This window comes from Peromyscus californicus, unplaced genomic scaffold, assembly GCF_007827085.1.
Source record: "Peromyscus californicus insignis strain IS unplaced genomic scaffold, ASM782708v3 Scaffold_10__1_contigs__length_136768540, whole genome shotgun sequence".
NCBI classification, from domain to species: domain Eukaryota; kingdom Metazoa; phylum Chordata; class Mammalia; order Rodentia; family Cricetidae; genus Peromyscus; species Peromyscus californicus.
The window spans coordinates 93,140,386-93,166,932 of record NW_026294391.1 but is presented as its reverse complement, the minus strand read 5'-3'; the positions used below and the strand labels follow the sequence as shown (position 1 = coordinate 93,166,932).

Here is a 26,547-nt window from a genome sequence, read left to right as displayed (position 1 = left end):
AGGAATTTTAAAAGAGTGAATAAGAAAAAAATCCATCTTCATGAATTAGATTTAATACTAATATCACATCACACTCCAAATTATTTAAACTGTAAGTTTAATTCAGTCAGTCACAAAATAGCAAACAACTAAAAGAAAATAAATGAGGTTTCACAAAACCTTAAAATAAAAAAAACCTCTTATGTGCCAGAGTGCATTATAAAGAAAATTAAATCATAGCCCACAGAATAGAAGAAAATATTTGTAAATTATATGCTAAGGAGGCATTTGAGTAAAAACAAATTTGAGTAACACATGTAATTCATTGTAAAATGATAACACAGCATAAAACTAGTAAAATACCTGAAAAATCTCTTCAAGGGTGATGATATACAAATACAATGCACATGAAAATGTTCATCATCATAGTCATGTGGGAAATTATTTTCAGTAATTAATAATTTTAATTCCATATGAGAAAGATATAAATAAGTAGAACATTATAATGTAGAACAACATTATGAGGAACCAAGAAGAGCACTTAGGAGGTACCTAACATGACTTTGTGGGCCATTCCCTCCTTCCCTCCAGAGATTGCTTAGCAGAATCTCATATAGTTTAGACACCTTTGGAATCATAGAGGAGAAAGTGAGTGACGTCTGATGGAGGACTTCGAACAATCCTGAGGTGAGTATGTGAATGAGAGAGAAGTGGAGCAAACATGAAACAGAAAATACTCCCTTGGAACATCTTTTAATGGAAATTAGGTTTGAAAAGCCATTTTATTATTTATTTATTCATTTGTTTGTTCATTTGGGCGTGTGTGTGTGTGTGTGTGTGTGTGTGTGTGTGTGTGTGTGTGTATGTGTGTGTGTGTGTGTGTGTGTGTGTGTGTGTGTGTGTGTGTGTGTGTCACACATGGAGGTCAGAGAGCAACTTTGGGGATTTGTTTCTCTCCTTCTACCATATGTTCTGGGGACCAAACTCAGGTTATCAAGGCATGGCAGCAGGTGACTTTGCTGCCTGAGACATCTTGGAACCCTGGAAAATAAGTCTTCAGCAGTATTTGCAAAAGCTGCGATACTCATTGAGTGTTCCTGATAATGTAAATGGTGCACCCACTACAGAAAATATCAGCTCCACTCTTAGATACATACTAATATCAATGAAAACATATGCCCCCACAAAAACTTCAGCAAGAATGCTCACAGACATTACCTATAGAAACCAAAACGTGGAAGTAACTAAAATGTTTATTAATAGATACTTAAATGACTTAAATTTAGTATATCTATACATGGGGTTGGATTCATCCATAAGATGAGCAAAACACAATACCAACATATAACATAGGCAAAAATCTGAGGACTTATGGTTAAGCAAATGAAGAAATAAAGAATACACATGTATGCTTTTACACTTTATTCAATTTAGAAGATCACTTGAATTATTGGACATAGTATTAGGTATTTTGCTTTCAAGCTTTGCCTAATGTTCTATGAAGAGTTGGAGTGGAACACACAGTAGGGGCTGACACTACATCCTACAGGAACCTACAGGATCCTATAGGAACAGATCTGGTCATAGCTCTCCTCAGTTTTCAAGAGGGACTAGGGTAAGGAAGCCTAAGGAGGGACTGCTAATACATACGCTATTTCTTTATTGGGTGAAGAATGTTTGATGGAATTATTAACTTAATATACTCAATATATTTTTTAAAATACTGCTAGGTAGAATGGCACTGTATACCTGGAATTCTAGTACTGGAAAGACTGAGGCAGGAGGATCAAGCCTTTAAGGCTAGCATGAGGTAAGATACACAGTGAAAAATTGACTCAAGCAAAACAAAACAAAACAAACTACATCACTGTACTATTCAATTTTAAACTATGAATTCTTTCGGTACATCAATTACATCTTCATGAAATATTCAATTAGTTAAACTTGACTGAATCCTAGGTGTCAAAATAAAACATTAAAATGACATTTTGTGACACCTGAGGAAATTTTAAAGTGACGTGGATATTAAATGGTATAAGAATGAGGAAATTACTGCTAATTTTATACATGCAATAAGATATTGTATGAAGATGTGTTGTGTTTATATATTAGAATGTGATTACTTTCAGGAGATGGCTTGCTAAAGTATTTAAGGGTCAAGAGTCATGACATTAGCTTAGGGATATAGCTCATGACAGAATGTGTGTTTAACATTTGTGAGGCATTGAATTCCATCCCCAGTATCACAAATTTGAGACATGGTAGATACAGGTTTTAATGAAATCATTCAGCAACTAAGATAAATAAATAGAAGGATGGATGGATGGATAGATAGATAGATAGATAGATAGATAGATAGATAGATAGATAGATAGATGATAGATAGATAATGCAAGAATGGAAAATATTAGCTTAGATCTAGAGAGGAATGATGTAGCTATTCATAAATTATAGTCTTAGGGTTTGAATATTTTCACAATTAAAGATTAAAACTTATTAAACAATCCTGTACGTTTATATACTTTAGTGGTCTTTGAATTTGGAAAACTACTTAGAACTGCAATTTTGCAATATTTATTAAAATAAAAGAAGGGGCATTTTATTATGGTCCAGCATTTCTCATTCTTAGTATATATCCTAGAGAAGCTCAATTACATAAACTAAGGTTTTCACAAGCATTATAAGAATGGAACAGTGGAAACAACCTTTATGTTTATTAAAACTAAGAGAATGATGACATAAATTGAAATTATCCATAATGTATCATGGTATGCAGAGATTTGCATGTATGTAGGAGAAAATGCAGACATGACCTGGTGGCCAGCCCACTTGACACACTGCACTTCTAAATGGGAAGCAAGGCACACCATGCTCCTGAGAATTCCCAGAAGTCACAGCAATGAATTCTGAAGTAGCATGAATAGTCAGCAGCTGGTCATTCTCCACATCTCCTTTAATGTGCTTCTTCTACATAAAGTCCCTGATGGTATGAGCATCCACTGTGCAATCTAAGGTAATGTGTTAACCAATCACACTCCATAGGCTTCCAGTATATAAGTAGTTGCTCACACGCAATAAAGCAGATGTTGTACCTTAAATCCACCTCTGGGTTTATCTCTAGGCCCTTTACTGACCCACCAGCATTATGGTCTTGTAGGGGGATGGCCCCATGATGACAGCAATGCATGAACTACATAAGGATTTCAAGAAAATGTGTACAGAAAAAGAAAATTGCAGAATATGTACCACTTCAGTGTAAATCTAAGAGAAAGTACTATCCCATGTAGGCTCCTATACATATATGTAAATACAGAGCACAAGTTATTAAAATATACAATATAAGTTATAAAACATACCAAATGGATAACCCTGAAAACTTGAGGGAGGAGAAGGAGGATTTAGTGTAATTAGAGTATATACAGGAAAAGAAGCCAGTAGATGACACATAATGAAAGGAGAAATTGAGTAGAAAAGGTCCAAAGGACATAAGCAACAATGAGTTATGTTTATTTAAACATCTGATTAAAGCTTGAAAACAAAGTTACATATTGGAAAATTTTAAATCAGTATTTTTTCCTAATATGATACCTCCATTGCTAACTAAAGAAACAGGCTTTTGTTCCTCAATCCACTCCAGTTCCTCATCCACTCTGGTGTTAGGAGCAAAATCTGCCTATAGCAAACATAATCTCTGGTAATACTCCTCACGGGGGTCAGGTAGTACTTTAGAAGTTGCCTGATTTTCCTCTGGCCTAAAGTGACTAGAAAAATATCAAAGTTGTAGTAATTAAATGATATAATAGTGAGTGACCTAAGACAGAATGGAAATAATGATGTGAAAGAATGGGGGGAAAGAGGAGAGAAATAAAGAAGATGCTGAATAAGGAAGTTACTGCGAAAGGATGTAAGGAAGGGTAATTGGGGGGTGGTGGTGGAGATGAATGTGAGGAATGCTATAACACATGCCTGATCTGTTTCCAGGTTGTCTCATGAAATAGATAGTGCTTTGGGGGCCCTTAGTCATCTTATCAGTTTCCCCAAGACTCTTTGGTCTACTTAGAATTTGCACTATATTGATTCCAGTTCCCTGGGCCAGGTATGTTTGTTTTGGGATGTGACAAGTGGCTTTATGTAATTGTTTAGTCAGTTTGGATGGTTGATGTGAACTCTGGTCTAGTCAGGGATCAACTCATGCTACTTGAACAATAGGTGTGGTGCTGCTTCGGTCCTTCTTACCCCATGTGGTTTCCTTGGTATGTCAAGTCCAGAGATTTTGTTATTGTTGAGTGAGAAGGGTTTTACATCTGACTCTGATTAGAAGGTTGCCTGAATTATTGGACATAATATTAGGAATTTTGCTCTTAAGTCTTGCATAACATTCTGTCAAGAATTGAAGTAGAATACACATTCGGGACTGACACTTCATCCCAGGTAGAACTGGATCTGTTCATATCTGGAAGAATTGGTATTGACACCATGAACGTGATGGTCTTGTCAGTTATTTCTTTATGTTGGGGTAATATATACTCCAACAGATTATAGGATGTCAAGGATTTTAGGCAATATTAGTAAATGAAGAGAAGGTGTTGTAGTTAATTTTCAATGTCAAGTTGACTGGATTTAGAATCACCTATAAGGCATACCTTGGGATTTTTCTGTGAGGGAATTTTCAAAGAGATTTAATTGAAGAGGGATGACTCACTCTAGAGGTAGCACTATCCAATGGGTTGGGGTTCTTGGGTAAATACATAGAAAACAGAAGAGAAAGCAAAAAGAATATCAGCATTCATGATTCACTCTCTCTGCTTCTTTCTGTGTACATAAGTGACCAACACCTCATGTTCCCATCACCATGCCTTCAACTATGAGACTGTATCCCAATCTGTCTTGGATGTAGCATCAATCCCTAGTGTGAGACCCCTTCAACTTCTAAACAGTCAAGTTTAGGACCTTCTTTCTCCAACAAAAATCTCAAGACTTGACAGACTCATGAAACCACCCAGAACAATAATAACTGGAGCAATACCATACTTGCTCTTCATGTGGTGTGAGCTAATCCCTAACCAGAGTCTACATTAATCATCATTTCTGACAAAGCAGTTACACAAAGCAACCTCTCACAGCCTGAAGCAAATAAAAACGTATCATTCTTTCCTTAAGTTGCTTCTGTCAGGAGAGAAGCTAATAGGAAGGCATAATTAGAACCTGCCATGTGGTATGCAGAGATTGGTAAATATCAGTAGTGTGAAGGTGCCTCAAGACAGAGTCTACATGAGTACGGAGTATGGCAGTGGACCCACGGATGTTTCACAATGTGTACCAAGTGTTGAAGCTCTTCCTGGTTTGAGAGACATTTATCTAGTGGCATGCACATTTAGGCAGTCATTCCTGGAAAGCTATATAATGTTTGGTACAGTGGTTACAGAAAAGGATGATATCGAAATATTTAGCAAGTGATGTTGCATGGACACTGACTTATCCATGGAAACATTGAAACAAGATGCTGAAGCAGGCATTATTCCTTCAGTTGTTCAATTATGAGGTGGTTTGGGGATTTGGAAGAGGGTCAGGGTGAGTTTAGAGCTGCAGAATAATGGCAGATATTGAGAGGAAGATAGTGTTTTAGTTTTCTTTCTAGTGCTGTGATAAAACACCATGATCAAAAGCAACTCAGGGAAGAAAGGGTTCATTTGGCTTACAGGTTACAATCCCTTAATAAGGGAAGCCAAGGCAGGAACCTAGAGGCCAGAACTAAAGCAGAGGCTGTGGAGGAATGTTGCTTACTGTCTTGCTTCCCATGTTTCTCTCAGCCTGCTTTCTAATACCATCCAGGACTACCTGACCAGAGGTAGCACTGCACTCACTGTCCTGTATTGTATTGTATATGAATCATTAATCAAGAAAATATCCTACAGTCATGCCTACAGGCCAACCGGATGGAGGCATTTCTCAACTGAGCTCCCACTTCCCAGATGACTCTAGCTCATGTCAAGTTGACAACTACTCAGAAGAGGTCATATGGGAGACAGGTCAGGACGCTGGTGCTTTCTCAACAAAGGTAGGAAAGTATTCAGGATTTTAACTTTTGACATGGTCACACCAGTGACTAGATGAACATTCTTCTTTGTTGTAGGATCAGTATATTAAACAAGAGTTGACTAAGGGTGTGAAAAGTCTTGAATAGTAGAAGATGGCTGTCTTACAGCATGTGGAGAAACAAAGGGGCAGGGCCAAAATAGGGCCCTTCGAAGCTCTAATCACTACAAAGATTTTGATCTTCTCTCTCCTCTTTCTAATTCTAAATCATACAACAGATGTCACAAATGCAAACAATAAAGCACTGATTTTTCTTATAGTGACTATTTTAGCTTTTGAAATAACAAATTTAAGTTCTTTATATAATCGTTTGGTTGATGCCTTTGCAGTGCTACGGTCTACACACAATGCTTATTTGGCCTTCCACATAATGCAGTACTAATGAGAAGGGATGCTGTAAAAGTGGATTCATTGGGAATATGGTGAAGGAAATGGACCCTGGTTTGGGACAGAGTAGCTTTTCTGTGAGCAAAATGATTGTATAAGCCCCATCAAAGGTAAAAGATACTCATGTCAGCTCACAGTGGACCAGTAGTGGGAAAGTTTCTGGTCTGTTTGTCCTATGCAAACTAGTGACAGGTGGTAGAGATTGACTTGATGATATGAACAGCTGTATTATAGTTTAAAATTGGATAGGATCAACTTTATCACCTTGGAAAGTTCGGTGATTGCTGCAATCTTGGAGAGTGTAGTCTCACAGAAGAAAGGCAAGACGTACGTGGAGACCAGTGACAGGGATGCCTAATTCCAAGGGCTACTCTGATTGAGAATACACTTGTCTTGGTGTATAGCAAGCTATGGTATAATCTCAAAAGCAAAGCTCTTAATCCACATATAGCTAGGCTATGGTTTATAATGGAAGCAAGGACAGACAGTTGTTTTCTAGAGCATAGGCAAGTATGAAGAAGGTTACCTTAAGGTCTGTTCTGCACTTGTGTTCACTGCCCTCATTATGTTCTGGCAGTACTTCCCATTTTGTGGATAGTGGCCTGAGGGACTGTGTCAAGGAAAGAGGAAAGGACTCTTGGATAGATGGGGTTTTTCAGCGTGGTATGGCATACTCAGGAATGTCCTCAATGAATTAACAGCTATCACCACAGATGTAGCCTGATATAAGTACTCACTCTTTCTGATTCTATGTGATACCTCAAAAATGCCAGGGCCGGGAATAGGTCTTCAAGCAAATTTTGTCATTATAGCATATAGGGCATGAGTACATAGAAGCATTGCCTAGGGTTAGCTCCTAACTGCCTATACCTTTCTATTATCCAGTGTCTTTACAGATAAAGACATAGAAAGAGATCAACAATACCGAATCTGCCTTAGAATCATAGACTTACAAAGCGTTCAATTCTCCCTTCTGCAGTGGCAGACACTGATAGCCGGTGAGCCTTGGAAGTCTTTGCTTTGAGAACCTGCCACGGCCCCAATTCTGTCATTCACCCATGAACCAGTGATAGAGATTTATTTCTCCACATGTCTTGAGCCCAGTTCATTTCATCAAGTATACCTGGAGATGACACATGCTTACATTTTAATCTCAAAGTTCCTTCATAGAAGAAGATACATAAGTCCTAGTATCAGCTACTCGTCACATTAATTACAAAGGGATTATGTACAATAACATGTCAAACATTTCAGAAGAACACATGTGAATGTAATATAATTGTGTATATGAATACTTGTATTATATCCATATTACCACCATAAAAGCCATTTCTATCTGTACATAGCATAAGAATATAATATAGTTTATTTAGTAAGAGGATTCAACACACCAAATAGACTCATTGTTTGTTTGTTTCTGATGTAGATAATTCATAACTATCATTAAATGCCTTCTTCATTGAAAGAAGCCAAAATTTTTGTAAAAACGTTTTTAAAGGATAAATTTGTCCTTTTACAGTTACACACACACACACACACACACACACACACACACACACACACTCACAAATACTTTATTATTCTTTTTTTTTGTTTTATTTTGTTTTTTGAGACAGGGTTTCTCTGTGTAGTTTTGGTTCCTGTCCTGGATTCCGCTCTGTAGCCCAGGCTGGCCTCGAACTCAGAGATCTGCCTGGCTCTGCCTCCTGAGTGCTGGGATTAAAGGCATGTGCCACCACCCCCGGGCCTATTTTATTATTCTTTAATGAGGAAATTCCATGGAGTCTGTGATAATCAAAGGAATTTATTCGGGGTTGACTCACAACAAGGAGTTGATCACGGAATCCAGGAGGGGTGTGGTGTGGTCCAAAGTGGTTCTCTGGAGAACTCTGCCTTGATCCACACCACCAGCATCCAAGACCACGAGGTAGCCAAAAGAGAGTGAACAGGTACTCGTCCCAGGTCTTAAGGAGTCCCAGTCTCAGCCACGCCCAGTGGGGGCAGGTACAGACAACCACCCCTACAATTCTTCCCTACCTTCTTTCATCTCCCTCCCTCTCCTATCCATCTCCCTTTCCCAATAATTTCTTTCCTACCTTCATGTCTTTTTGTTTTATTTTTTGTCCAGAGCCATCTGTGTAGAAAGCCAAAACTTTATGAAAATTTTTCATGTCATTGTCCAATTGGCTTAAGATTTCATTAAAACTAGGACTTACAGAAAAGAGCCCAAAGAAGGAATGTACTTATGACAGCACATTGGTGAATAAATTTGGTTGAGGTTAGAAAAAAAAGTCACATCTCTATCATACTCAGCAGTGGTATGACCCAGGAAAACAGAATCACCATTCCGAACCTGAATTTCATTACGTTTGAAGCACTGATAACCATAATTGCACCTGGCCTGTGGGAATCATCTTGAGAATTAATGGAGTTGTGAGATAATCAGCATAAGATGTTTAAGACAGTCTCTAGGCAGACAGGAAGGACTCAGTAAATAGGAGTTGTCATCATTATTAAGACAGTGAGGTAGAGGGACTAAAAAAGAAAATTTGAGTATTATCCTATATTATCTAGTAATATGGCACTTGGTTGCTTTGTGCTACATATCTGAACACAGCATTTTCCGAGTACCTTGCATTTCAGTGTTTGCCCTAAGTGATGTATTCACCTGTATTCCATTCCCCATATTCTGTTCATAGCTGCTAACATTTGGCCTGTTATTTTATTCTATGAGCATTTTAATTTAATTTCCATTTCCCTGCCTCTGTAATTTTGGGGGATAGTGGGAGAAGCTGAGAGAGGAGCTGCCATGCGTGAATACGGCCCATGAATTAGGCTATTTAATAAGCCAGGTTTAGGCAAAGACAGGAGATTAGGTGGTTGCTGCTTTCAGAGTCCCCTTCAAAGGCGAGTGGAAACATGGTCACTAGCAAGGAACCTGTTCATCTCCCAGCTTTCTCTTCCTTGTGTTATAATGACCTGGGAGGAGCTGAGAGTAACTGAATTTGGCATCTGTGTGGTTTTGGAAAGACAACTATTGCCTTAAACTAGAGAGCTCAACTATAGTTCCAATTTAAGATCTAGTTACCAATAAGAGTATTTTTCTGACTAACAGTGATAGTGGCACTGGGTGTAGGTTGAAGAATCAGGAGGTTAAGGCCAGTCTCAGCTGCACAGCAAGTTTTAAGACAGCCCAGGTTACATGAGAGCACGTCTACAAAACAAACAAAACCACACACACACACACACACACACACACACACACACACACACACACACACACACACACACACTTCATAAAAACCTACTAATGTCACACTAAGCAGAGACCAACAAGGAAATAGGAATCCATGTTGTTTAGAGGCAGAAACTGTGGCAACTCAGTGACAGGGAAAGCAGGAATGGTTGTATCGTTATTGGCTGAAGAGGAAAATAACTCAAGATGTTTGATATCTAAGATTATATGCAAAGTAAAACAAAACAAAAAAGGAAGCAAATGGGCACAATACCACTGAACGTAGCCACTGTGGAGCTTTAAGTTCTTCCAGGGAATGCTAGAAAAGCCTTCCACTAGACAAGCTGAGTTTATCGATGTGATTACTGAGACTGCATTTTTAAATCCATTCTCACACTCAATACATATTTATTGGACATATACTATCCTCAAGACTCTATTACAGGCCCTAAGGATGCAAAGGTGAACAAGTTTTAAGTAAGTTACTGCTCCAATAGAACATCCACTTTCCCTCCCTCCAGTGGAAGGAGAATGTTCTTAAAGTCCAGTTTGAGATTGGATTTTCTAATTCAGATAGTGAAAGCTCCCCGAAACACTGCATTCTCTCCAGGTCAGACCCAAGGCCCATAACTAAGCTCTAGTTAATCTCTTGCAGCACCTGAGAGCAGTGGACCACTTGCCGTTTTGTCCATAGTCTATTTTATAGCAACCCCTTCCATCCTACCCCAACCATCTGTTTTACTTTATGGTAGCTAGACATAGACATAGGACAAATGAACCCTTGAACTGAAACCAAGCAATGGCATGTCCTCATTAAGAACTCTATTGTTTACTCACCACACAAGCCCTGACACTGGTTGATGCCCATTTGCCAACAGAATCTAAACAATCAGTCATGATGGGCTCTTGGCTCCCACCAGTCCAGGATAAAGGCCAGCATGGAGGATGAGGCCATGCTTTCTGCCAAAGAGAGAGGATGGAGTAGAAGAACGTGTTAGCTGCCAATGCTGCCTTCTGAGCATGGGAGCTGCATCTAGAGATCTGAGGGCCTCGCTCAGCTCTGCCACGTACTCAGATGAGCTCTTTCACTGGGAGAGCCACAGGCTGGCAGGGAGTAAAAATTAAAATGGCAGTATGTCAACTGACAACATTAAGGAATAAATCAGCTTTACAAACAGCTTTAGATGTCTGGGTGAAACTGTTGATGCAGTTGCTGCTGACTACATTCATTCTGGTGTGTTTCAAGTTTCAGAATGTGCATTTGTGGTGGGAAAGTAAAGTAGCACTAAGGACTTTACAGCTAGGCTTTCCTCATCTCATCAAAGAATGCAAGGCTACTGAGAGGCAGGCTCATCGCCTTTCTCGACATTTGTCCCTGTGAACAGTGAAAGGCATATTTTCAGAGGTCAGTGGCAAGGAGAACCAAATGCTTCCTCAGAGCCCATACTCAGGGCCGTCTGTATGGGAAAAGATCCGCATGGTTGCTCAAGGGAGAGTGTGAACTGTGAGGGAGAAGCTGGGGAAATGGGAGATTATTGTAATCCTTCTTTCTAGTATTTTCTGGGAGCTAAAGGATATAGTAGGTAAACTCCTTCAAATAAGGATTACCTATTATTCCCTTCAAGTAGGTTGTAGTCCTCACAGAATCCTATTCCTGTTGCTTTGAGCTCCCATCTTTGTGCTGATGACATCCATAATCTCTAGCCTCCATCTTCCCTGCAGACTTCTATAACCAAACAAAAATTGTCTGTTCAGCATTCCAGAGAACGAATAAAATTCTACACATTCTATATCAAACCTGCCAATTTCCCTTCCCAATATCCCTTCCCATCCACTACTGATTCCTCTCAGAAACCTCTTTATTTTAATGGCAAGAATGTATAGAAACATACATCCCTGAGATAGACAGGGGTTGTTTCTTCCTTTCTCTCCAATAGGCTCCAGTTAGCAACCTGTATTAAACTACTGTTTCTTTAGTTTGTTGCATTTTGATGAATGAAAAGATAATTACTTAGCACATTATTGATTTGTGTCGCCAGTTCTGATACTTTGTAATAGAAATGGTGACATGGGAAGAGTCTTCCATTGTTTGTAGGATTAAGTACCTTTAGTTGAAACCTTGGTATGATTAGTCTAATATTGATTTTTTCTCCTTCATTTTGCTTCTGACTGCCACCAATTTAATTAAATGCTTTGGTGCCTGTTGTCTGTATTTCTGCAGTAAATCACTCTGTTACCAATTAATTTGCTCAACATTCATTCAATGCATATTTATTGTGTGCCTGCCACATACAGGTCACTGTTGCAGGCTTGGGAAACACAGTTGTCAATCATGCTCTAATGAAGCTTACTTTCTAGTTCTGTGTGTGTTGGAGAAGAGAGAGCAAATAGTTCAAGAAGAAGATAATTTAGTGGCTATCAGCACTATGAAGAAAATAAGTGAATATTTTAGAAAGAAAATGACAGCAAGGAAAGGAGATTATTTTAGAAAAGCCTTCCAGAGGAAGTGCAATCTATGCTGAGACATAATGACAGCATCCCATCACACAGAAAGACCTAGGACTAGAACTGGTGACTTATTACTGGAACAGAGAAGACAGAGAGATGAGGCTATGGCTAGTATGAAGGGTACGGTGCATGACAAGCCAGAGGAGAGACAAGGCCGGACCCTGTGAAACCCTTGTAAACCATCACAAGGAGTTTCGCTTTTATTAAAAGTCCAACAGAAAGCTATTGTGTGAAATACATGAGTAATATTTTATGATGTGTGATTAAAAACTTCATTCTGGAGATAATGTAGTGAATTCATTGCAGTCCTTTCAGTTAGTGATAGTTATGATAGCAATTAATAATAATATAAATGGACAAAAACAGAAATAGGCAAACAACTTAAATGACTATTGCCTACATTATTGCCCACTTCCATTTTTCATCTTTTAGACAATTTTCAAACCACAGAAGTGGTTGAAAGCACTAGGAGGTAGTCCTGATAAAGATCAGTAGAGGACATGGGTCTTTCAACATTTAGAGATTGGCTATAGAAGAGGCAATCACACTGAAAGCCTGGGCACATGGAGCTCAGAAAATGAGAAGAGACTTAAGGAAAAGAAGGGAGAAATAAAAACATTGTATAAGTCCATAGATGTCACTAAAGATCTTGACAAGAATAGTTACTATAATATTCCCAGGGAGAAAGCCTTCTAGAGATACTTGAGAATAGAGTAAGTAGAGAAAGGAAAAAAATTGGGTATAACCTGTTTTTCCTAGAGGGATTCTGGCAGGCAAAGAGGGTTTTCATTTGTATATATTTACTGAAATAAACAAGCAACCACTGTATATCTCAGGAAAGAAAAAAAGACTTTTTTGGGGGCAGGAATGGTCCCCTTCAGGTGGCTAGAGAAGTTGGTGTTTCTTATGCCCAGTTGTCAGAACATCCTCAAAGAGGGAAGTTTGCTAATGCAGTTTGTCTGTTGCAAAATTCCCCATGGCTCTCACATTCCTTATTAAATAAGCTCAACTTTGTAGCTCACGATTTTTGCCTAATTCTACTAAATCTTTCTAGCTCTGTTATGCCTCAGCAGGACCCTATGTATACACAAAATGAAAGCCAACACAAGGCACTCACCATTTATACTCTGTGTGTGTGTCCTCAGCTCAGAATTTAACTGGTGCCGTTTGCTCTCAGTTCTCATGCTTAGATGCCTTCTGTGATGCCCTCAGCAAGTAATGATTCCTCCGTTTTCTATTTACTACAGTGCTTTGCAATTTGCACAGCTTGTACAAAAACTGCCAGCATTGGCATGTATCTAGGCCTCTCAGGTTATAAAGAATATGTGGAGACTGTTATTAATCATCTTAAAATTAGTTTGCAAAGCATTATATTTCATAAGCATTTTGCACCCTTCCACTCCTAGTAGCTTCTTTTTCTACTTTGTCACATGTATTCTATTGCCTTTACCCTCTTCCATAATTCCCTTCCCTTACTTTCCAGTTGCATGACCTATACCCATACTCACACCCACAGGTACACATTGGCAAACATTAAGTGTTAGGATCTGCATATAGAGTGAACATGTAGTATTTGTTTTTCTGAGTCTGTGTTTCATAACTTAGTGTAATAACTTCGATATTCATCCAGCCTTTAACTCTATATTCATCCAGCCTATAATTCTATTTTTACATTATCAAAATGTAAGTTTGAGTGTGTGCCTCATATATCCCACTAAATGCTCAAGTCTCTGAGGTCAGGGACTGAATATTAGTCGTTGTAAAGCATACATGACGTAACATTAGGTCAATAAATACAGACGAGTGGAATAACTCCATCTCTACCTCCTTACACAAGTATATCTCATTTAATATAGGACTTGTGCTTGTAAAAAAAAGTTACCAAGTATCAGAGAGCATCAGCTTTAACAAGGCCTCTCTCTCTTATCTGCTAGAGAAAAAAGGAGTACTGAACTTCCAACCTGCTTTCTTAGATAGGTACTATGTGACATGCTTGTTCTAGGATCAAGATATATGTTATGTCATAGGGTAAAAATAGTTATATGCCATGTACATGAACTTGTAGTATTAACTATGTTCTGCTGCATTAAAGATTATTAGTGTGGAAAGAGTGGCTGTGAGAAAAGTCGGGACTGAAATACTCAGTACCTAACACGTTATTGTGTTCCCATGCTTTTCTTAACATTTCGACATATGATCTAATCTTTCTTTAGAAAAACCCAAAGAACCATGACTTTCAATATCCTCATTGCACAGATGTGAAAACGTATGCACACAGAGGATAAATGACTTGCCCAAGGTCATATATAAGCAGTAAATTGCCAAGTTGAGATGTAAGATCCCACAGCCCATCTGCATTCTGGTTCTTAAGCAATACTCTAATTGCCTTGCATGATAGTGCATGAGATTTTATGCTTGTATAGGCACGTTAATCTCTATCACTTATATAAGAACAAATACATGTGATAACTGAGCAAAGACTATCTGGATATTTTACAAAGGAGTAAACTGGAGAACAGTGGTTTGTTTAAAATCGTATGCTTGTTTGATCACAGACTCCTTACTCATGAAATAATCCCTCCCCTATGTTTTCTTATTCCACTTATTATAGGAAAAACAAGTGAGCCTCCCACCTTTCAAGGCTGTCTGCCTTCTTTGACCAACAGCAACTGAATATAGACATGAAAAGTGCCCAGGAGTGTCCAGCCAATAGTAGACGCTCAGCAGAAATCCCATCTTGCCTCAGCTCCTATGCAGCTCTCTCTGCACCCCATCCATCAAGGCTTCCCTCTGTCTCCCAAGTTGAGCAGGTCAGCTGGGGTAGCCCTTGTTAACAATAATAGATGAGGTTACAGAGTGAAATTTAGATCAGTAAGTGAGAAGGCTATGTTGTACAGACATAGCAGTATGGCAGTGGCAGAGACAAAAGCTTAGAGACAGGGTCACATAGAGGTGACTAATGTTGAAAAGCATCCTCCCACAAAAGCTCTAGAGCAGCAATACCAATGCAATTGAGAGCTGTCTACTCTCCTACTGTCTAGCCCAGCCCTCACCCATGGGTACAGTCATCAGGGGGGAATGAGATCAGCCATGAACATACTTGTCTAACATGCTGAAAGCAGAAGGTCCTATAGGAAGGTAAGTGTTGCTCACTAAATCTCAGTACCTCTAGGACAGAGTACGCAGGTAAGCATGGGCTGCTGGCAAAATATATGGCTCTTCCTGAACAGACAAATCCAGCGTCTGTTTAGTGACTCCAACGTCCCAATTCTCTTCTTTCCTAGACTTTCCTATTAGCTTCCCTTGCATCAACTTGGAAAAACAAACCTCTGACAGTGGGTACAGCCATTTAATATAGGGAGAAAGCAAGCTTAGTGGCCGTCTTAAATAAAAAGAAACCCAAGTGAAAAGAAGCTCATATGCTAAACTATCCATAATGCTCCTCAAGTATGGACAGAAGCACTATGCTCAAAGTGGGGGTGGAAATGGGAGGAGAGGAAGAAGACAAAACTGTGGTCAGTATGTAAAATAAGTGAAAAATGTTAATTAAATAAAACATAAGTAAAAATGAAAAAAATATAATTAGTAGCTACAAAAAAAAATCACATAATCCTAGCAACCTGAAAGTACCTGCTCATAACATAGCTGAAAGTGTTAATGTGGGTCTGCCTTTCACTGGTGTCAAACTACCTTAGTGCTTATTGCTATAACACTGACGTTCAAGGTAATTTTACATACATTTTCCCACCTCTTTCCCTTGCTGGCCTCTTTCCAGACATCTGTTCCTGGTTTACCTGTAGCATCTGTTAAGTATCCTTGGTAAGAAGCTAATAATATGTAAGCTCTAAGACATAAGCCATGTTTATTGGGCAGGAAAGGGGAGATAGAAAAGCCTGACGATGTCTGTGGCTAGGTTATCTGTTTACTGGATTTCCCTCACAGGGGTGGTATACACGACTGCAAACTTTTATGCTATATCATATAGCCAGAATATTCCATCTCCTATCTTCCTGAGTTTCCTAAACCAGCCCCCTGTAACAGTCTGAAAGTCACAACCTCAATGATCCAGCTTGCATAGGTAACAATAAATCAGTTGGATTTTGTGTGTGAGATTTTGTTCCACTAACCTGCTTATACACATTCGAAGATCAAGTTCTGGTAGTCACAGATGACAGCACAGATGGGAAAACTAACACTCATGTGGAAAAGCACTCCAGGACTCTGGTACTTTCGTTCTCCAGTGCTGCACCTGAGGGACAGCTACTACAGAGCGGGAGGCAGGAGTTGACAGCAGAGGAGACTCTGTTCACAAGCAGTGATAATCAGGCCACCGCAGTAGTCAAAAGGCACCTGCGTTTCCAAGACTACATGCATAGATGAACCAAAGCACACAGATAGAAAGAAACTTTGGAAAATCTTCCTATTCTCTTTCTAAGGGTTTTTTTTTTCCCACAAATGATGGGGAAAGACCGACAAATGAGGCAGGTCTTTCTCTTTGGGACATAGAGTGCAAAACGGTGATAGATGGGTTGGCGAGGTAGTTTAGTAAGTAAAACACTTGCCATGCAATCATGAGGACTGGAGTTTAGATCCCGAGAATCCACATAAGTGCTGGTCAGGCATGGCAGTCCATGTATAATCTCAATTCTCAGAAGGTGAAGGCAGGGAATCCCCAGAGCTAGATGGCTAGATATCCTTGCCATGCTGGAAAGTTCTGGGTTCAGTGAGAGACCATGCCTCAATATATAAGGTGGACAGCAATCAAGGGAGATTCCATACAAAAGCCTCAGGCCTATACATACACCACACAGATCTGAATGAGCCTGTACCCAGGCACATACTCACACACATGGAAACACACACACACACACACACACACACACACACACACACACAGAGAGAGAGAGAGAGAGAGAGAGAGAGAGAGAGAGAGAGAGACAGAGAGAGAGAGAGAGAGACAGAGAGACAGACAGACAGACAGAACACGTATGAAGAAAGAAGTTAGAAGAAAATGATGAAAGAAGCTGGAAGAAAACCCAGGAGTGACCAAAGGCCACCTTCAGCAGACATACATGGCAGCACAGTGGCTCATCAAGACATCCTGCTGTTTGCTAACGTTTGTTAATACGATAGCAACACTTTGTAGAAGTCTGAGATATCTTTTAAGCTCTGACACTAACTCACTGCATGGCTTTGAGCAAGGGAATTCAAGAGCTTTTCTCATCAGTTAGGAGGTTTTAGCTTCTCATTCCAACTTCTTACTTCAAAACAGGATGACAAAATTATATGTGGTATACCTTGGGTTTATTATAATAGTTGAAATCGCCTAAAATGGCAAAAGTATACATAAAAACATAAAATCAATATAGAACTTTCTAGAACTATAGCAAGCATTAAAGGTCAAAACTGAAGTGACAACAGGAACACAGAGAGCTGAGTGTGCACAGAGATAGCTGCCTTTGCACTAGGAATGTTTTCCAGTGCCAGCCCATTTGACCTTCATGGTGAAAGATGTGTGGGTCAAGGGAACAGAGATAAAGGCATAGAGAGAATCAACGGTGAGAAATCAGGTAGAACACACTCACCCAGTGAGCTAAGCCTCCAGTTGTATTTGAAGGATGAGCAAACCTCATCAGCCTCATAAACTTGTATCCTGTGTTTAAACAGTTCAAGAAAATACATCATAAGCATGTAAGATGCTTCTGTAACAGTAATACCACAGCAAAGTGGCCAAAGAAACACATGCTTGTTCTCTCTCTCTGTCTCTCTCTGTCTCTGTCTCTCTGTCTCTGTCTCTGTCTCTCTCTGTCTCTCTCTCTCTCTCTCTCTCTCTCTCTCTCTCTCTGTGTGTGTGTGTGTGTGTGTGTGTGTGTGTGTGTGTGTGTGTGTACCATCTCTCTGAAGAAAGGGAACTATGGTACAATCCAAGTTACTCCTACAAGTAGCTTTCAAATACAGTAGCCAGCAAACATAGACAGCTGGACACAAGAGGAAAGAAACAATTACTAGCCACCTTAAGAAAAAGCAAATAATAGAAACTGACTCTTAGGAACTTCCAGTATAGGAAATATCAGAGACCAATTACAAAATTATGCTTGCTATATTCAGAATGTGGAGTTAAAATATCTAAGATTTCATATTATCTATGGTCAGGGTAAAACTAGGATTTCAAAACTGTCATAATCTGCTTTCAGCTTTTTAAAAATTTTAATTGATAGATAGTAATTACATAGTAACAGGGTATAGTGTGATGATTACATACATGTATAAAATATGTACTCATAAAACAAGGGCAATGGTTATTTTTGTGTTTGAAATTCTCCTTTCCAGTTGTTTCGAGATATATAATAATATATTTTCATTCTTGAAAACAAATTGATCTCCAGTCCCATTTCCTTGTGAATGGAATGTGGCCTAGTTGGAGTAGCTATTCACATTTGCCTCAAAAGTAATCATGATTGATTTAAAAAGTTAAAAAGGGAACTCAAAGGAAATAAAATAAATGAAATATTTTCTCTGTGTTCCAATTTGCTAAGACCTGGGAAGTGAGAGGCTGAAACAGCCAGCCTGGACATGGACAAGAGCTGCCACAATAGCTATAACATGTTGGATGTTATTGTACTTGGCCACCCAGTGACCTTATTTTTGAAAAATTAGTACTAAACTATTCCGTGTATGTTTGCCACACATGGACTTTCTCTATGTCTTGTTCCAGGGTTGGGAAACAGTACAAGAGAAGAGTATAGCCAGAAGAGCTGGCTTCCTGGTGATGCAATACCTGTGCAGTGGCCCAGTATCCCACATTCAGAAGAACCCTGCATTTGGTTTAATACTCTGCTCTCACTACTTTGAGAGTCCTCCCATTGTGTTATTCACTGATAAAAATGATGCAGTTCATCCCAGTAGCTGGAGGGGTAAGGAGACAGCAAAGGGTGAAAATAAGGTCACTGAGTTTTGCGAAGCTAATGGCTCATGAAGATTCCAAGCCCAAGACTAAATGAAGATGCAGGAACATTATATAAGGCTCATGAATAGAAGTGGTGACAGATGTACCAGGGTATGAAACAAGAACTAGTTGAGGATGATTGTAATAATGTCATACATCTATCCACTAGCTCCCATATACCAGCCATTAGGGTAAGCACTTTGTATATACTGTCTAATTCCTTAAGAGCATGGCCTGTATTGGGTGCAGTGGGAGCAGAAAAAAGTCATCTTTTGGGGAGAGGCCTACTCTCTAATTGTATAGAGCCATATAAGGACCAGTAATACAACTGAAAATGCATTATGCATTGGAGTGACATCTTCATGGCCAATCTGAGCAGTGCTTCAACTTGACTTCATAAAAGAGGTTTCCATTGAGTTGAGGTGGTCAAAGAAAGTTTCTTGAAGAAAGTGACATTTGGTATGGGTCTTAAAAGAACAGTAAGTCCTTGAAGCACGTGGAAGTATGTCTCTAGAGGCAAACAACCAAACCGTGCCCCAAATGTTCTCTGAAGACTGCCTCTTAGGGCTAATATCCAAAAGGGCAATACTATGAGAGCAGTCCTGCTTCTCAAGTCCTCTTTTCTTCTCAGCCCTTCACAGCAAGAGACTGTCTGGACCCCAGATCCTGTCTCAGTGCCTACACAAACACTAATAAGTGCCAAAATGTTGTCATGGAAACCACTGCTTCATCTCTCTCAGAGTGCTCTGCAGCCCCGAGGCTTCCTGCTTTGGGAAGCTTTTAGCAAATATTTGAAGAAAGTGGCAAATTCGTCAGCCAGAAGTATACATGTAGAACTGACTGGTAAGGTGGGGGCTGGAAGGCAGAGGACCACAGCACAAGAGCCGCTGAAGAACCCACTCAGCTGTGGAGACAATTGGAAAATGATTGCCTTTTAAAGCCACAGTGACTTTAGTTAATAGGCTGGACTCTTGCCCCGATCTAGTACCACTGGGTTAGACACCTATAGCCTGATCGTGCCAATTCCATAAGTCCCCAAACTTCCAACAATGCGAGACCACTACTGTCACTGCAGACTCCTCTCTGATCCAGTTTAGAGGTATAAAGGCTAGCAGAATCACAATAGGGCTGAGTTACAGAGAGAAAAGCATCACAGTAACTAGAAAAACGTGTTTGTTTACTCTGTCCTTGCACTCTCCTCTGAATCATAAGAGGTTAAGCAGGTTACCTAGGTACCCAGGGAATACGTGGGAGCATGAAGCATGATTTGTCATACTTTATGAACTACTCTGTCTTATCACTTTCCCCCCTTTCTCCTAAAAATGATGTGAATTATAATGTGCATTGAAAAGTGTGGAAATATATGTATATATTTTAAGTAGTTATATGTTTCAGTTTCTAGTAATTAATTTATGATGAAGATGGTAATGGTGATTAAGACTTAGTAGTTGCTGAGCACTTAGTTTTTGCCTAGGAGTGTTAAATACTTTAGCTACATTCTATCTTACATAATTTCCTCAAACACCCATAGAATCAGGGACACTTATTTTCATTCCCAATTCAGTTAGAAGAAAACTGAGGTTTGGCATGGTTAATTAACTTACCAACTGCACATAACCACATAGACAGGAACTCAGGTCTCCAATTCCAAGGACATACATGCAGTTCCTCAGCCACATTCTCTCTAGTCTTAATTCAAGCCTGGTAGTGTGTGAAACCTCTAGAAAATAGTATTTTGTTATATTCACTTTTCTTAGGGATGCTAAATGCTCCTGGGGGAAATCTGGGGCCAAGTCTTCTTTGACTTATATAGACAACCCCTGGCTACTCAGGGTCAACAAGAATACCTCCACCAAGTCCCTAGGATACTGGGGGCCAGTCCTGGCAGTTGCCAGGTTCCAGAGAGGATGCAAAGCGAAGGTGACGAAAGAAGTGAGTCAGGCCATTGGTGGTCAGGAAAATCTCGAAGCCTGACTATTTAGGGGATATTCATTTACCTATATGCTTACATTTGTCTTGCTTCCCTAGCTTGAAAAGCTCTGTTTAGGACTAGGAATAGTGACACCCCATCTCCAACCATCCAGGAAGCTACTTCTGCGTGGGCTTCAGTAGTCTAGCCTGGTTCTCTGAGCAAGAAATCATTTCTGCTCTAGTTCTCCCACAGCCCTTTGTCTGCATGGTCTATTAAAGCATCAGCCTGGTCTGTTGAGCTTAAAGTAACACCAGCACTTTCTCTCATAGACCATTGCTGAGCAACCTCACCTGGAGGCAGTTTCCAGGTCTTGATCGAAAGTGACAGGTGGTAGAGAGTGGATGAATGGGTGCTGTTTGCTGACTAAGTGGCTGAAGTTAAACGGCAGATGCAGGTAAGGCTAGGTGAGATATATCGGACACATGATTGCATCTGTTTTAATGGCATAATGTTTTATTTAATAACAACAGAAACCTCACATACGGAGAGAATATGAATCAGTAAGTGACATCTAACACATTAATAAAACAGTTTCACCAAAAGCCATGTGTCAATCATGTCTGTCCAGTAGCTGATGAGTAAAACTGACTTTCAAGGAAACAGCTGCTTGTGGAGCAAGGGGTGTTTAACTTTTACACCTCTGAAATTTGTGGGTGGGTGTCAAAATCCCATCAAAGATGGGAAGATGAAAGTGGGAAGGGCACAGCAGACCCACTATAAAGTTCCATCTTAACCTAGATTCTCCTCCAACTTCATCTGGCTACCACTGATTTGTGACCAGGAAGCAATTGCAAAGTCTATCATGTCTAATCCTCTGTTGATTCTTGAATATATTTAATGCCACCAACTTCTGATGATGTCCTAGGAAAGAAAGGGAACTTACTACCCCTTAAAGCACATCTTCCAGGTTTTTTTTTAATGAGCTCTGAATTTCACCCATTGTTTGGAAAAATCTTACATTGTGATTTACATAAGTCAGATAGTCATCATAGCAAATAATGATCTATTTTATCCTCATAGCAACCCCCTATTGTTGCAGACAACGAAGCTGAGGACAAGAGAGGCTGAAATACTTGCTTTAGATTGCACAGCTAGTAAATGTCAAAGTCAGGATTCTTGCCTGGACAATGTGGATTCCAACTCCATGCACTTAACCACTCCAATATGAAAGGTTCACTTATTGAACTGAAACCAGGCTGTTTCCCTGCAGCTTGCACATTACTTTTCTTAGTTCTCCTTTTTCCTAGAGTCTCATTGGTGATGCTGTACTTAATCTCAGCGAGACCTCATCTTCTCACTCTGCTTTTTTTTTAATTTAGCACACAAAGTAATGGGTTTCTCTTGTTAAATCTTTCTGTATATATGATATGTGTGCATGTGTTCATATATGAGTGGTGTTCATGTCTGTGAAAGCTGGTGTGCACATACTGTTTGTGCCAGGCACAGGTACAAGCTTGAGGGTAGTTCCTCTGTTTCCACCTTATTATGGACAAAGTCTCTTATTGTTTGCCACAGATTACACCAAGCTATCTGAACAGAGTGCTTCCAGGGATTCCCCTGGCTCCCATCCATGTAGGAGATCTGGGATTATAGACACGAGCTATCATGTGCAGGTTCATGGGGGTTCTGGACTGGGCAGTAGAACTCTCTAAGCCATTTCCCCAACCCAAAGGAGTACTTTAAACATATGTCTTTATATTTTGTTCCTATTCATCCCTCTCTACCACAGCCCTTCCTAGTCCCCTCAGTCTTCCCTAGAGAGTTTCTGTGCTCCTCCTCACAAAATTACTTATTCTGTCAGAAAGGTATTTTCCATGCTTGATGCTTGATTTAAGGCAGCTTAGGATGTTGAAGTCCTTTCTGCTGTAACAGTGGTGGGGCTAGTACTCCACCCCAGGAGAACAAAAGATGGTAGAGCACTTAATATCATGATCAGACCCACAGAAGGAAAATAATTCTTTCAGGGTTACAGGGTGAGTTGATGATAAAAGCTGAATTGGTATTCATGTGTTGGCACCTTATGTGTGATGCATTTTATACTGTACTCCCTGATGATCCTCCCGACCTTGCTTCCTTCGGTGGGAAGTACATCATCTCACCATCTCTTACTACTCTTGATAATGTCTATAGCTACCTTTCATGAGTACTTGATTGTTCTATGGCTGATACTTTGTCAACATCCTCTCATTTAATGAGCAAAAGATATATAGAATTTCTAAATGAGGAACTAAAAATGGCTATTAAATTATTTTTTAAAAGAACTATTTAATAATAAAATATGTAAAGTTGATGCAATGGTTAGATACAAATTTTGCCCATCTGATAAACAAGAGCATCATTTGAAAATCATAACACCCAATGCTTTCAAGGCATTGAGGTAGGTAGTCTCATGTATAGTTCCTATAAATTTAATAAAGTTTCAATAAAGAATTTTGGTGGAAGCATAATGGGCCTATAACACATCTGGACCACTTAACATACAATGGCTGGTTACGTTTGATCTCATGTAAGAAAGAAGCTATGGACTAGGTCATAGGACTAAGTAAATACTTAATAGACAGTTACCTTTTAGCCTTGGACAGTTAAATTCATCCTCACATATATCTGGGTGTCTCAAATGGATAGGACTCTGTGTTCAACACTCTGTCTTTTAGCAAACTCCTGGTACTATGCATTTACTCAAGAAGAAGTTCCCTAGAGATTGATGAACTATGAGATGTGGCCACACACTGAGAGATAAGCTCTGTGGTCTGCATCTTACAGATCAGTGAGCCTCGGGTGTTCCAATGACTGGTTTTGGGGCTTTAATTTTTAGAAATTATTGACTCTGCTGACCTGTAAACATGGGCCAGTGTTATCACTTCTCAAAATAATCTTAGGATTGGATTAAAGGCTTTGCCAACTTCAAACTGTGTGGTCTTGGGAAAGCTACTTAAACTTTCTCTTCAAACCTTAATGTTTTCACCAATTTAATTATTCTCTCCAGGGCTAAGGCAATGATGGAATGAGATGCTACATGGGAAGAATGGTAACGTGGCCTTTAGCATAGACAAGTAATAGTAATGGAGAGGGACAAAATGTAATACCTCATTCTTTCACAGCATTTTAAATTCTATTTTTAAAGCACTTTATTTCTATTCCCTTTCTCTCTCTAGGAAAGCCTGGAAACACCCAGCTAATAATGTCTCACAGCCGTGACCACGGCCTTTGCCTGCTGGCACACCACATCACTTACACTCTACTCTCATGCCAGACACCATTCAGTCCCCAGCATGGCATCAGCCACCCACAGTAAAGAACAACAGGTGGTTCAGAAAAACCCAGCCAACTGCTTATAACTCCCTGTGGGCATCACAGTGGCTATTGAGTGGTGAATCAACCAAGGCTTAGAGATTTGGGTGAGTCGCTGTAGAGTGTAACAACCGAAATAAGAGGCAGAACCCTTGACCCATATAGACCACAACTACCTTCATTAACATAACATCTGTGCAGGCTTCAGGATGTGATCCGAACTCAGACAAGCCTCACCAAAAAGCTATGTGGTCAAGAGGGGGCAGGTAGTTCTATTTCTATTGGAAAGATTAAGAAGTGAGGCCACGCTGGTTGGGTTTTGACAATTTGACACAAACCTAGAGGTATCTGGAAAGTGGGAGTCTTAATTTATAACACGTCTTTATAAGACATGCCTATAGGTAAGTCTGTGGGGTATTGCCTTAATTAATTATTGATGTGGGAAGGCCTAGGTCATTGTAAGGAAGGCATAGGTCACCTGGGCGGGTGATTCTGGGTGATATAAAAAAGCAGGCTGAGCAAGCCATGTAGAGCAAGCCAATAAAGGGTTCCACCATGGCGTCTTTTTCCGTTCCTGACTCCAGGTTCCTGCCTTGAGCTCCTGCCTAAGCTTCCCTCAATGAAGGGTGACTTTGGACATGTAAGCCAAATAAACCATTTTCTCCCCAAGTTGCTTTTGGTCATGTTTTTATCATATCAATAAAAACCTAACTAAGATAGAGGCTTAGAGTAGGAAAGACTTCATCCAAATCCTGTAGGTCGTTGGCAGCAGAGGGGAATTAAGATCTAGAATTTTTTTATTAGTCAATAGTTCTTCTCACTATAATATAAGACCCAGAATAGCTGTCAAGCTCATTTTCAGGTGGATGAAGCCTCTCAGATAGGATGCAGAAGGTTTCAGAGACTACTGACAGCAAGCTTACCCTGTGAACCCACTATAGTCTACTTGCCTTGACTTGAGAAATGACCCCAGAAATAAAACAGAAGCAACCACAAAGTAATAATGGAGCTGTCTAAAAAACATCAGCCAAAGACGTTTATGTAAAAGCTAGATTTTATCCATTGTCAGACAAGGAGGAGTGGAGACATGATAACAGCGTGCCCATTGAAGCAGGCAGCTGCAGCCTCTTGTTTATGGAAGGTGACCTCTGCTTGCTCTCAGGATCATTTTAAAAATTCTCCTCTGGGCCTTTTTCCTTTTCAGTTTCTTTTTTCCCTCCCCTCCCCCCTCTCTGTTTCTTTCTCCCTCTCCCTCTCTCCCCCTCTCTGTTCTTTCCCTTTGGGCATACTTTAGCCCACCAAGTATGTTACTATGGCCATCTCTGAGCAAATAAACTATCCATCAATTTCCTTTCTAGCTGCCATTGCCATGGAGAATGAAATAGAAAAACAAATGAAATATCAAATGGGAAATTGAAAGTTGCTCATGTACGAACACTTGTGTGCTTGTGTGTGTGGTAGTGGAAAGAAAAAAATAAAAGCTAGAAAATTGAGAGGGGACCATATTGATGGCATAATGACACTGAAATGGTCTAAGGGGTGAGACTGGAATTTTTTTTAAGAGTGTATGAGATAATATCCCCTCATATTCCCCCATATAATCATAAAATAACAACAAAATTAACACATCATTGTGTGCTAGTCTGCTAAATGTTTGATAACATTATTTTATTCATTCCTCATTACTTTGATAGGGATGTCTCATCATTATTATTTTGCAAGTGGTCAAAGGGATGCTTGGAATGATATAGTAACTGTCCTAGGATCACATCATTAATGTCAGAGCTCAGAATGAACCTATGCATCCAGATCAAGACCCTAAGACTGAAATATTAGTCTCCATTCTGAATGGATGCAAGAGAACATAAGAGAGATTTAGGAGAAGTTCCTCAGATTGCCATTACATATTTTTATTTTGGTGCATCCTTTATAGGAGTTATCACTAGTACTCATCTAGAGAAAAGTAAAGAAAGTGGAGAAAATTATTCACGCTCCACTACTAGATTTCTGATCCCCAGAAAGATCTCTTTTTCTGTAAATTATTGAAGATTGGCAGCCTCTGCTATGCTTTCTGGGGATCCCTCCTCTGATTTTTCACAGCTATAGATTTTGAGATGAACCTATGGGTTTGCT

At 39.7% G+C, this 26,547-nt stretch overlaps 1 protein-coding gene across 6 annotated transcripts in view; it reads right to left on the bottom strand.

Annotated features, from left to right (window-relative positions):
* Pak3 (p21 (RAC1) activated kinase 3) overlaps positions 1–26,547 on the bottom strand; it is a 277,699-nt gene that overhangs the window by 143,874 nt on the left and 107,278 nt on the right. The window contains exon 3 of one of the 6 annotated variants that reach the window (XM_052737446.1): positions 17,791–17,858. The exons of the other annotated variants lie outside the window; for them this stretch is intronic. The gene's annotated coding sequence lies outside the window, so the exon portion shown is untranslated. The remainder of the gene's footprint in view (positions 1–17,790; positions 17,859–26,547) is intronic. 6 annotated transcript variants of the gene reach the window in all.